The sequence below is a fragment of the Rhincodon typus genome, chromosome 10 (genome assembly GCF_021869965.1).
Source record: "Rhincodon typus isolate 14 chromosome 10, sRhiTyp1.1, whole genome shotgun sequence".
Classification (NCBI taxonomy): domain Eukaryota; kingdom Metazoa; phylum Chordata; class Chondrichthyes; order Orectolobiformes; family Rhincodontidae; genus Rhincodon; species Rhincodon typus.
This window is the reverse complement of record NC_063341.1, coordinates 12,038,809-12,051,052: the sequence shown is the minus strand read 5'-3', so window position 1 is coordinate 12,051,052 and position 12,244 is coordinate 12,038,809.

Here is a 12,244-nt window from a genome sequence, read left to right as displayed (position 1 = left end):
TGACTGTAGAGCACGGCATATTATTATGGAGAAAGAGTGATTGTCCCGAGTAAAGGGCACCACCACATACTGGCTGACCTCCACCAGGGTCATCCAGGGGTTTCTGATATGAAGATGGCGGCAAGAATTTATGTCTGGTGGCCAGGATTGGATGCAGACATAGCTGCATTGGTGGGGCAGTGCCCAGAGTGCCAACAAGGACAAATCTTACTGCCAGCAGCTCCCCCATATAATGGGCTCTGTAGATATGACAGAGAAATTACGCACCAAAAAAACCTTATTCCTAGACGTTACCAACCTAGTGTGGACCACAGACTTAGAATGAACCATTAACATCAGTCAACAGATAACAAGAGCCAAGAAAAGGCAGATCCTACAAGAAAACGAGCCAAACTAACCCACTAAGAGGACAACCGAGGTCAGACACTTGGATGAGAAACCTTTCAGACAGGAAACTAACAGACACAGAGAAAGCTGTGCTAATATGCAGACTCCACTACAACCACAGAGACACCAACAAAACAGAATGTCTAGCCACACTGGAAGCCACACTGAAGACCAACGGCATAAATGAGGAAACACAATAAGCCATAAGACAGACAGAGCAGAAGCAGCAACACTCTCAACACAACAGAAAGGAAAGCCCTAGGAGGATTGAAAAAAGACAAAAACATCATAATCCCACCAGCGGACAAAGGGCATATAACAGTAATACTAAACAAATGGGGCTACCTCCCTAAAGCACGGACGCCACTAGCAGACACGAACACATACCGGCAAGTGCAAATAGACCCGACACCGCAACTGGGTAATAAAATAATCAACACGCTAAAGAGACTCAAGCAGGCCGGACAAATCAACAAAACCGACTACCTAAAAATGAAACCAGAAGGGACAAACACCCTTCGATTCTACAGCCTCCCAAAGGTACCCCTCAGACCCATAGTCTCCCTCCCAGACACACCAACACACAGGTTAGCCAAGGAGTTACAACGAAGAATAAAGCACCTCGTCAGCAAGTCACCCCACTCAATCCACTCAACCCAGGAGTTCCTCAATTCCCTCAAGGACATAAGAATAGACGATGAGGAGACCATGGTGTCATTTGACGTTACTGCCCTATTCACATCAATTGACATACCACTGGCAACACTACAAAAAGAACGAGGCCCGAGTGACACCATCTCCACAGACAACATGCTGAAACTACTGGACCTATGCCTCACCACCCACTTTACCTTTAATGGCCAAATCTATGAACAGATCAACGGGACATCTATGGGTCACCTACCTCCAGACCAATAGCAGAAGCAGAGACTCAAAAGCATGGCCCTTCCGCAAATCCAATCCAAACTATGGATCCGATTCATGAACGACACTTGCATCATCATCAAATGGACTAAACTAGAGGAGACACACCAACTGATAAACAACACTGTCACCGGCATCAAATTCACCAGGGAAGAGGAAAAGAACGAACAGCTCCCATTCCTGGATATCATGGTGGAACGCAGGGCCAATGGGAATTCCTGACAAGGGGACACAGAAAAGCCACACACACTGACGAAGTACTGAATTTCAACAGTAACCACCCCGTCACCCACAAACAAAGATGCGTGAAAACAATATTTAAACAAGAGACAACACACTGTAGCAACCCAGAACTACGCCAAAATGAAGAAGAGTACCTCCACCAAGTATTTAAGGACAACAGATCCCCAAACAGCTGGGTCCGACAATGCCTATCAAACGAACAACAACAGGAAGATACTGCACGCCCTAACACACTCATCACGCTACCATACATCAAGAACATATCCGAACTGACCACAAGACTCCTATGACCATTGGGCATCAGAGTAGCACACAAACCCACGTCAACCCTACGCCAACTGCTAACTCAAACCAAAGACACCTTACCCACTATGGACATAACCAAGGTAATATACAAAATTCTATGCAAGAACTGTGACAAACATTAAATTGGACAGACAGGAAGAAAATTGGCCACAAGAGTACATGAACACCAACAAGCAACAAAAGGACGTGACCAATACTCACTCATCTCCATTCACACGGATAAGGAGAACCACCAGTTCAATTGGGGCACACCAGGATCCTGGGACAGGCCAAACAGAGACAAGCACGGGAATTCCTAGACGCCTGGTTCTCCACCAAAAAGGCCATTAACAAACACGTAGAGCTCGACCCCATATACACTCCATTGTGAAGGAAAACTGAAAGTGAGGTAATCCAACTCAACAGACTCCAGAGTTTAAATAACAGGCGGGAGAACAAAACGGCGCTTCTTTGGAGGCTGCACTGATGATGTTACCCAGCACGGTAATGAAACGTCTGCGAACTAACAAACCAGCTCAGCGAGCCAACCAACCACAACATCCCTCATATTTGTGGGAATGGCTGGGTAAAATCTGGACTCAATTATATGTTGACTATGCAGGACCTTTCATGGGCTCAACATTCTTAGCTTATTGTAAACGCCCAGTCAAAGTGGTTGGACATGCATAGAGTTCATTCATCAAAAATAGGGACAACAATATAAAAAGTGCAAGCGTCTTTTACAATACCTCCCAGGGGCTGTTGGTTACAGATAACGGGCCATCATTAACCAGCAGGGAATTTGAGCATTTCTTACAGTTGAATGGCATTCGGCATATAAGGACGGCTTCATACCATCCATCGCCCAATGGTCCTGTGGAAAGAGCTGTCCAAACTTTGAAGGCAGGGTTAAAGAAACAGCCTATAGCTTCACTAGATACCAAACTATCCTGGTTCCTGTTTGATTATCAGACCATCCCTCATGCAAACACAAGGATAGCAGCAGCAGAGTTGTTAATGGGGAGAAGAGTCTGCACCTGATCTTCCTGGAGCTGGGTTGGTGGGGGTGGGGGGAGGGTGGTGGGGGCAGGATTTGTGAAATGACATCAGGAATGCCAGTATTGGGCACAAGACTCCTCTAAGTGAAACAGACAGTTTAACTCAGGGAATGAAGTTTGGCGCTGGAACCACAAAAATGGACCTGCATGGGTAAGATGCGTGGTCGACATGAGGCCAGGTCCCATGACGTATAAAGTTTGGGTAGGTGAGACAGTCCTGAACAAGCACATGGACCACATGAAAGCTTCAACCTCACAAACAGGGCAGAAGCAAAACATACCTGGTCCCCCAGAGCAGCCAGAAAGGCTATCCAAACCCATGGCTTCTCCCCATTTGTCTAGCACCGAAGAAACCTCGGAGTCTGAGGATATCGCAGCCTCGATGCCTTTATTGCCTGAAGAAGAAGATGAATTGCTTCCGAGACGCTCCGGGTGTAACAGTTGGGCTACAGTCTGCTGTATGTTGGCTGAGTCAGAGGAACTGGGCCCATTGCAAAAATGCCCTAGGAGAGGCTACAAGAAAAATGACAGGCCTACGCCCCCTGGACTTAGAGGGGGAGGGATATAGTGATTGGAATGAGGTCAGTCTGGTGAAACTCATAGAGCATGAGTTCCTTAATTGGGACAGTTAATCTGGCCCAATCAGGGAGCCCTGGCTGCCAGGTATAAACAGGAATGTCAGAGTCAACTCACTCTGAGAGCTGGCTCTGAGGAAACTGGACCAGCATCAAGTATTATGCATGTATAAATACAGCGTGATTGGTAATGGGATACCAGCCTCTGTGGAGTTATTTCAATGGCTATGGTTCCAGGTGCAGAAAGAGGGAGTGCTGCTCTGTCAGAGGTGCCATTTTTCACATGAGTTTTAAACAAGTGACCCATTCAGCGTCCTATGGTGCTATTCTGAAGTGGATTAACATCTGTGTCCGAACCAATATTTTCCGAGTCAATCAACATTACCAAAAAAGATTTTCTGCTGAGTATCACATTGCTAGTTATGGGAGTGTGCTGTGTGTGTGGACTGTTGTGTTTCTTGCATTAGAGTGGTGATTACATTTCGAAAGTATTCAATTAGCTCTGAAATGCCTTAACATGCAGGCAGGTTGTAAAAGAACCTGTATAAATACAAAAGTCTCTTTGTTCTCCATTAACAAGCCACTGTACTTCCACAAAATCAATCACAACAGAAGACACAAACACCTCAGAGATAGTAGAAACTGTCAATGCTGGAGTCTGAGATAACAACGTGTGGAGCTGGATGAACACAGCAGGCCAAGCAGCATCAGAGGAGCAGGAAAGCTGACGTTTCGGGTCTGGACCCTTCTTCAGAAATGGAGGGGGGGGAAGGGGGCTCTGAAATAAATAGAGAGAGGGGGAGGTGGTGATAGAAGGTGGATAGTGGAGCAGATAGGTGGAGAGAAGACGGACAGGTCAAAGAGGCGGGGATGAAGCCAGCACAGGTGAGTGTAGGTAGGGAGTTGGGATGGGGGTTGGTCAGTGAGGATGGAGGGGAGGGTAGGTGGGAGAAAAGGCTGACAGGTCAAGGAGGTGGGGACGAGCTGGGCTGGTCTTGGGATGATGTCAGGGGGTGGGGAGATTTTGAAGCTTGTGAAGCCCACATTGAGACCATTGGGTTGCAGGGTTCCCAAGCGGAATATGAGGTGCTGTTCCTCCAGCCTTCGGGTGGCATCGTTGTGGCACTGGAGGAGGCCCAGAATGGACATGTTGTTCAAGGAGTAGGAGGAGGAGTTGAAGTGGTTCGCGACTGGGAGGTGTTGTCGTTTGTCACTAACCGAACGTAGGTGTTCCACAAAGCGGTCTCCAAGCCTCTGCTTGGTTTCCCCGATGTAGGGGAGACCACATCGGGAACAGCGGATACAGTATACCACATTAGCAGATGTGCAGGTGAATATCTGTTTGATGTGGAAGGTCTTCTTGGGGCCTCGGATGGGGGGAGGTGTAGGGGCAGGTATAGCACTTCCTGCGGTTGCAGGGAAAGGTGCCGGGTGTGGTGGGGCTGGTGGGGAGTGTGGAGCGGACGAGGGAGTCGTGGAGAGAGCGGTCCCTCCAGAAGGCAGATAGGGATGGGGAGGGAAATATATCCTTCGTACTGGGGTCAGATTGCAAATGGCGGAAGTGGCGGAGAATGATGCATTGAATCCGGAGGTTGATGGGGTGATACATGAGGACAAGGGGAATTCTGTCTTTGCTGTTATTGCGGGGAGGGGGTGTGAGGGCTGAGGTGCGGGAAACGCGAAAGATGCGGTCAAGGGCGTTTTCGGCCACTGTGGAGGGGAAATTGCGGTCCTTGAGAAACGAGGACATCTGGGATGTCCGGGAGTGGAATGCCTCATCTTGGGAGCAGATGTGGTGGAGACAAAGGAATTGGGAATAGGGGATGGCATTTTTGCAGGAAGGTGGGTGAGAGGAGGTGTATTCTAGATAGCTGTGGAAGCCAGTGGGCTTGAAATGGATATCGGTTTCCAGGTGGTTGCTAGAGATGGAGACAGAGAGGTTCAGGAAGGAGAGAGAGGTATCGGAGATGGTCCAGGTGAACTTAAGGTTGGTGTGGAAGGTGTTAGTCAAGTGGATGAACTGCTCGAGCTCCTCGTTTGAGCACGAGGCGGCGCCGATACAGTCATCAATATAACGGAGGAAGAGGTGGGGGATAGGGCCAGTGTAGCTGCGGCAGAGAGACTGTTCCACGTATCCTACAAAGAGGCAGGCATAACTTGGGCCCATGCGGGTACCCATGGCCATCCCTTTTGTCTGTAGAAAGTGCGAGGAGTTGAAGGAGAAGTTGTTAAGGGTGAGGATGAATTCGGTTAGGCGGATAAGGGTGTCAGTGGAGGGGGACTGGTCGGGCCTGCGGGACAGGAAGAAGCGGAGGGCTTTTAGGCCATCTGCATGGGGAATGCAAGAATATAGGGACTGGACATCCATGGTGAAGATGAGGTGTTGGGGACCAGGGAATCGGAAGTTTTGGAGGAGATGGATGGTGTGGGTGGTGTCACGGACGTAGGTGGGGAGTTCCTGGACCAAGGGGGAGAAAATGCAGTCGAGATAAGTGGAGATAAGTTCGGTGGAACAGGAGCAGGCAGAGACAATGCGTCGACCAGGGCAGTCGGGTTTATGGATTTTGGGAAGGAGATAGAAATGGGCGGTGCGGGGTTGGGAACGGTGAGATTGGAGGCCTCCTCGACATCGGGGAGACCAAGTGGAGGCTCAGAGACCACTATGTGGAATACCTACGCTCGGTTCGTGACAAATGACAACACCTCCCAGTCGCGAACCACGTCAATTCACCCGCCCACTCCTTGGACGACATGTCCATCCTGGGCCTCCTCCAGTGCCACAACGATGCCGCCCAAGCTGGAGGAACAGCACCCGCCTGGGAACCCTGCAGCCCAGTGGTATCAATGTAGACTTCACAAGCTTCAAAATCTCCCCACCCCCGACCTCATCCCAAGACCAGCCCATCTTGTCCGCGCCTCCTTGACCTATCCATCTTTTCTCCCACCTATCTGCTCCTCCCACCTCACTGACCAACCCCCACTCCACTTCCTACCTACGAGCATCATCCACGCCTCCTTGATCTGTCCGTCTTCCCTCCCACCTACCCGCCCTTTCCTCCTCACTGACCAACCCCCATCCCCATTCCCTATCTGCACTCACCTTTACTGGCTTCATCCCTGCCTCAGTTGCTTGACCTTTTTAATGAATCTAGCGTTAGTCAACTGTACTTGTTGATACAGGTCTAGATAAGAGTAATTAACATAAGCTTCATACATATGTGTGGCCCAAGTTAGGAAAAAGTGCGATAAATTTATCAGCCAACAGGAAACAAATTAGTGAAATGTTTTTTTTTAATTCATTTTGTGGGATGTGGGCGCCACTGGCTGGCCAGCATTTCTTGTCCATCCCTAGTTGCCCTTGAGAAGGTGGTGGTGAGCTGCCTGCTTGAAGCGCTGCAGGCCACCTGCTGTAGGTTGACCCACAATGCCTTTAGGGAGGGAATTCCAGGATTTTAACCCAGTGATAGTGAAGGAACGACGATATATTTCCAAGGTGAGTGGCTTTGAGGGGAACTTGAAGGTGGTGGGTTTTCCCATATATCTGCTGCCCTTGTCCTTCAAGATGGAATTGGTCATGGAATTGGAAGGTGCTATCTGAGGAGCTTTGGTGAACTTCTGCAGTGAATTTTGTGGATAGTACACACTGCTGCTACTGAGCGTCGGTGGTGGAGGGAGTGGATGCTTGTGGGTGTAGTGCCAATCAAGTGGGCTGCTTTGTCCTGGATAGTGTCAAGCTTCTTGAGTGTTGTTGGGACTGCACTCATCCAGGCAAGTGGGGAGTATTCCATCACACTCCTGACTTGTGCCTCGTAGATGGTGGACAGGCTTTGAGGAGTCAGGACGTGAGTCACTCGCTGCAGTATTCCTAGCTTCTGACTTGTTCTTGTAGTCATTGCATTTATGTGGTGAGTCCAATTGAGTTTCTGGTCAATGATAATTCCCAGGATGTTGATAGTGGAGGATTCAATGATGGTAACACCATTGAATGTCAAAGGGCTGTATTAGGTTATCTGTTACTGGTGATGGTCACAGCCTGGCATTTGTGTGGCGCAAATGTTACTTCCCACTTGTCAACCCTTGGGTCTGGGTCTGGGTGGGATGCTCTGAGGGTTGGTGTGGGCTTGTTGGGCCGAAGGGCCTGTTTCCATACTGTCGGGATTCGAATAATTCTATGAAAAAAACCCCCAAGACTGGATATTGTCCAGATCTTGTTGCATTTGAACACAGACAGCTTCAGATCTGAGGAGTCACAAATAGTGCTGAACATTGTGCAATATTGGCAAACATCCCCACCTCTGACCTTATGATGAAGTGAAGGTCATTGATGAAGCAGCTGAAGATGTTTGGACCAAGGACACTACCCTGAGGAACTCCTGCAGAGATGTCCTGGAGCTGAGATGACTGACATCCAACAGCCACGACCGTCTTGTGTCAGGTATGACTCCAACCACCGGAGAGCTTGGCCCCTGATACCCATTGATTCCAGTTTTGCCAGGGCTCCTTGATGCCACACTTGGTCGAATGCAGCCTTGATATCAAGGGCTGTCACTCTCACCTCACCTCTGGAATTCAGTTCTTTTGTCCACGTTTGAATGAAGGCTGTAATGAGGTTAGTAGCTGGGTGGCCCTGGTGGAACCCAAATGGTGCATCACTGAGCAGGTTATTTCTGAGCAGGTGCTGCTTGATAGCACCGTTGATGACACCTTCCATCACTTTACTGATGATAGAGAGTAGACTCATGGGGCGGTAATTGGCCGGGTTGGATTTGTCCTGCCTTTTGTGTACAGGACATACTTGGGCAATTTTCCACACTGTTGGGTAGATGCCAATGTTGAAACCTTACTGGAACAGCTTGGCTAGGGGAGCGGCAAGTTCTGGAGCACAGGTCTTCGGTACTATTGCTAGAATGTTGTCAGGGCCCATAGCCTTTGCAGTATCCAGTGTCTCCAACCATTTCTTGATATCACATGGAGTGAATGGAATTGGCTGAAGACTGGTACCTGTATTGCTGGGGACCACTGGAGGAGGCTGAGATGGATCGTCCACTCAGCACTTCTGGCTGAAGATTGCTGCGAATGCTTCAGCCTTATCTTTTGCACTGATGTGCTGGGCTCTTCTATCATTGAGGATGAGGATATTTGTGGATCCTCCTCCAGTGAGTTGTTTAATTATCCATCACCATTCACGGCTGGACGTGGCAGGACTGCAGAGCTTAGATCTAATCCATTGTTTGTGGCATCTTTTAGCTCTGTCTATCACTTGCTGCTTTCGCTGTTTGGCGTGCAAGTAGTCCTGTTTGGTGGCTTCACCAGGTTGACACCTCATTTTCAAGTAAGCCTGGTACTGCTCCTGGCATGCTGTCTCGCACTACTCAAATGAAGCAAGGTTGATCGCCTGGCTTGATGCTAATGGTTGAATGGGGGGGATATGCTGGGCCATGAGGTTACAGATTGTGCTGGAGTACAACTGTAGGGTGGCATGGTGGCTCAGTGGTTAGCACTGCTGCCTCACAGCACCAGGTACCCAGGTTCAATTCCACCCTCAGGCAACTGTCTGTGTGGAGTTTGCACATTCTCCCCGTGTCTGCATGGGTTTCCTCCAGGTGCTCTGGTGTCCTCCCTGGATTGACCTAACTCCTCACCTTTACTGGCTCCAAACCTGCCTCTTTGACCTGTCTGTCTTCTATCCACCTCTCCCTATTTATTTCAGAATCCCCTTCCCCTCCCCCATTTCTGAAGAAGGGTCTAGACTTGAAACATCAGCTTTCCTGTTCCTCCAATGCTGCTTGGCCTGCTGTGTTCATCCAGCTCTACACCTTGTTATCTTAGTATCTTCCTGGTTTAATTCATGTAATAGGCACCTTCTGACCCAGTGTTTCGGGTATCCATTGTCTTTAAATACCTGGAAGAGGTATTCTTCTTCTTCTCGGCATAGCTCCGTGCTGTTGCAGTGTGTTGTTGCCCGTCTGAATAATGATCTCACGCAACTTTGTTTGTGTGTGTTACGGTGGTAGCTGTTGAAATTCAGTACTTGGTCAGTGTGTGTGGCTTTCCTGTGTACCTTCGTTAGGAATTCTCCATTTGCCCTGGGCTACATGGATAAGGAGAACTGTTGGTGTTGCATCTGTGCATGACAGTATCAGCAAGACTGACCACCACACAGTCCTTGTGGAGACGAAGCCCCGCCTTCACATTGAGAATAACTTCCATCGTGTTGTGTGGCACTGTCACTGTGCTAAATGGGACAGAGTTTGAACAGATCTAGCAACTCAAGACTGGGCATCCATGACGCACTGTAGGCCATCAATAGCAGCAGAATTCAAGCATTCCTACAGTGTGGAAACAGGCCCTTCGGCCCAACAAGTCCACACCAACCCTCAGAGCACCCACCCAAACCCATCCCTCATAACCCAAACCATTTCAGCTCCCCCTCCCACTCCTCAGACGGCATGCGCGTCCTGGGCCTCCTGCAGTGCCACAACGAAGCCACCTGAAGGTTGCAGGAACAGCACCTCATATTCCGCTTGGGAACCCTGCAGCCCAATGGTATCAATGTGGATTTCACAAGATTCAAAATCTCCCCTCCCCCGAACGCATCCCAAAACCAGCCCAGCTTGTCCCCGCCTCCCTAACCTGTCCTTCCTCCCACCCATCCCCTCCCACCTCAAGCCGCACCCCCATCTCCTACCTACCAGCCTCATCCCGCCCCCTTGACCTGTCCATTGTCCCTGGACTGACCCATTCCCCTCCATAACTCCCCACCTACACTCACCTTTACTGGCTCCATCCCCGCCTCTTTGACCTGTCCGTCTCCTCTCCACCTATCTTCTCCTCTATCCATCTTCTATCTGCCTCCCCCTCTCTCCCTATTTATTTCAGAACCCCCTTCCCCTCCCCCATTTCTGAAGAAGAGTTTAGGCCCGAAACGTCAGCTTTCTTGCTCCTCTGATGCTGCTTGGCCTGCTGTGTTCATCCAGCTCTACACCTTGTTATCTCAGATTCTCCAGCATCTGCAGTTCCTACTATCTTAGGAAGATACTATACGCCCCGACACACTCATCACGCTACTTTACATTAGGAACACATCGGAACTGACCACAAGACTCCTATGACCACTGGGCATCAGAGTAGCACACAAACCCAAATCAACCCCACGACAATTGCTCACCTGAACCAAAGACCCACTCCCCACTATGGACAGGACCAATGTCATATACAAGATTCCCTGCAAAGACTGTGACAAACACCACATCGGACAAACAGGAAGGAAATTAATAGCAAGGGTACATGAACATCAATTGGCCACAAAAAGACACGACCAATGTTCACTCATCTCTATCCACATGGATAAGGAGAACCACCAATTTGACTGGGACAACACCAAGATCCTGGGACAAGCAAGGCAGAGACAAGCACGGGAATTCCTGGAAGCCTGGTACTCCATGAAGAAAGCCATCAACAAACACATAGAGCTCAACCCCACATACACTCCACTGCGAAGGAAAACCGAAGTGAGGTAATCCAGTTCAACAGACTCCAGAGTTTAAATAACAGGCGGGAAAACACAACGGCACTTCATCAGAGGCTGCACTGATAATGTTATCCAGCACGATAACGAAACGTCTGCAAAACAATGAACCAGTTCAGCGAGCTAACCAACTACAATAACTGGCCTATAGTTTCTGGTTTCCTGCCACCCTCCTTTCTTAAACAAAGCTGTTATACGAGCCACTTTCCAGCCCTCTGAGACCCTCCCTGATTGCAGTAATTCTTGAAAGATCACCACCAATGCCCCTACAATCTCCTCAGCAATCTCCTTCAAAGGTTTGGTGCGTGGTCTGTCTGGTCTGGGTGATTCATTCAACCTCAGACTTTTTGGCTTCCCCAGCACCTCCTCCTCAGTGATGGCCATTACACTCACCTCTGCCCCCTGACTCTCTTGAAGATCTGGTATTCTGCTGGTGTCTTCCACAGTGGAAACTGATGGAAAGTGCCTATTCAAGTCCTCGGCCATTTCTTCGTTTCCTGTTACTTGTTCTCCCGCCTCATTTTCCAGCGTTCCAATGTCCACTGTTGTCTCTCACCTTATAGATATCTAAAAAAATTCTTGCAATCTTCTTTTATATTACTAACAGACTTACTCTCAAATTTCATCTCCTCCCTTATTGTTTTTTTAGTTATTCTCTGCTAGTTTTGAAAGGCTTCCCACTCATCTTCACCACATTGTGTATGCTTTTTCTTTTGCTTTTATACAGTCCGTGACTTCCCTTGTCACCCATGGTTGCCTCGTCCTCCCCTTAAAATGTTTCTTCTTCCTTTGGAGGAATTTCTGCTTTGCCTCCCAAATTACCCCCAGAAACATTTGCCATTGCTGCTCCATTGTCTTCCCTGCAAGGCTCCCCTTCCAATCAATTCTAGCCAACTCCTCCCTCATGTCTTTGCAGTTAACCTTTACTCAATTATAATACCATTACAGCTGATTCAATCTTCTCCCTCCCAAACTTCATACCATATCATATTAAGGTCACTGCCTCCCAAGGGTTCCTTCACCTTCAGCCCCTAATCAAATCTGCGACATTACACATCACCAAATCCAGAACTGCCTATTCCATAGTGGGCTCTACCACAAGATGCTCCAAAATACCCATCTTGTAGACATTCCGTTAATCTCTTTTTTTGAAATCTGCTACCAACTTGATTTTCCCAGTTCACCTGCATATTGAAGTCCCCCATGATTATTATAATAGTGCCTTTCTTACATATCTCTTATTT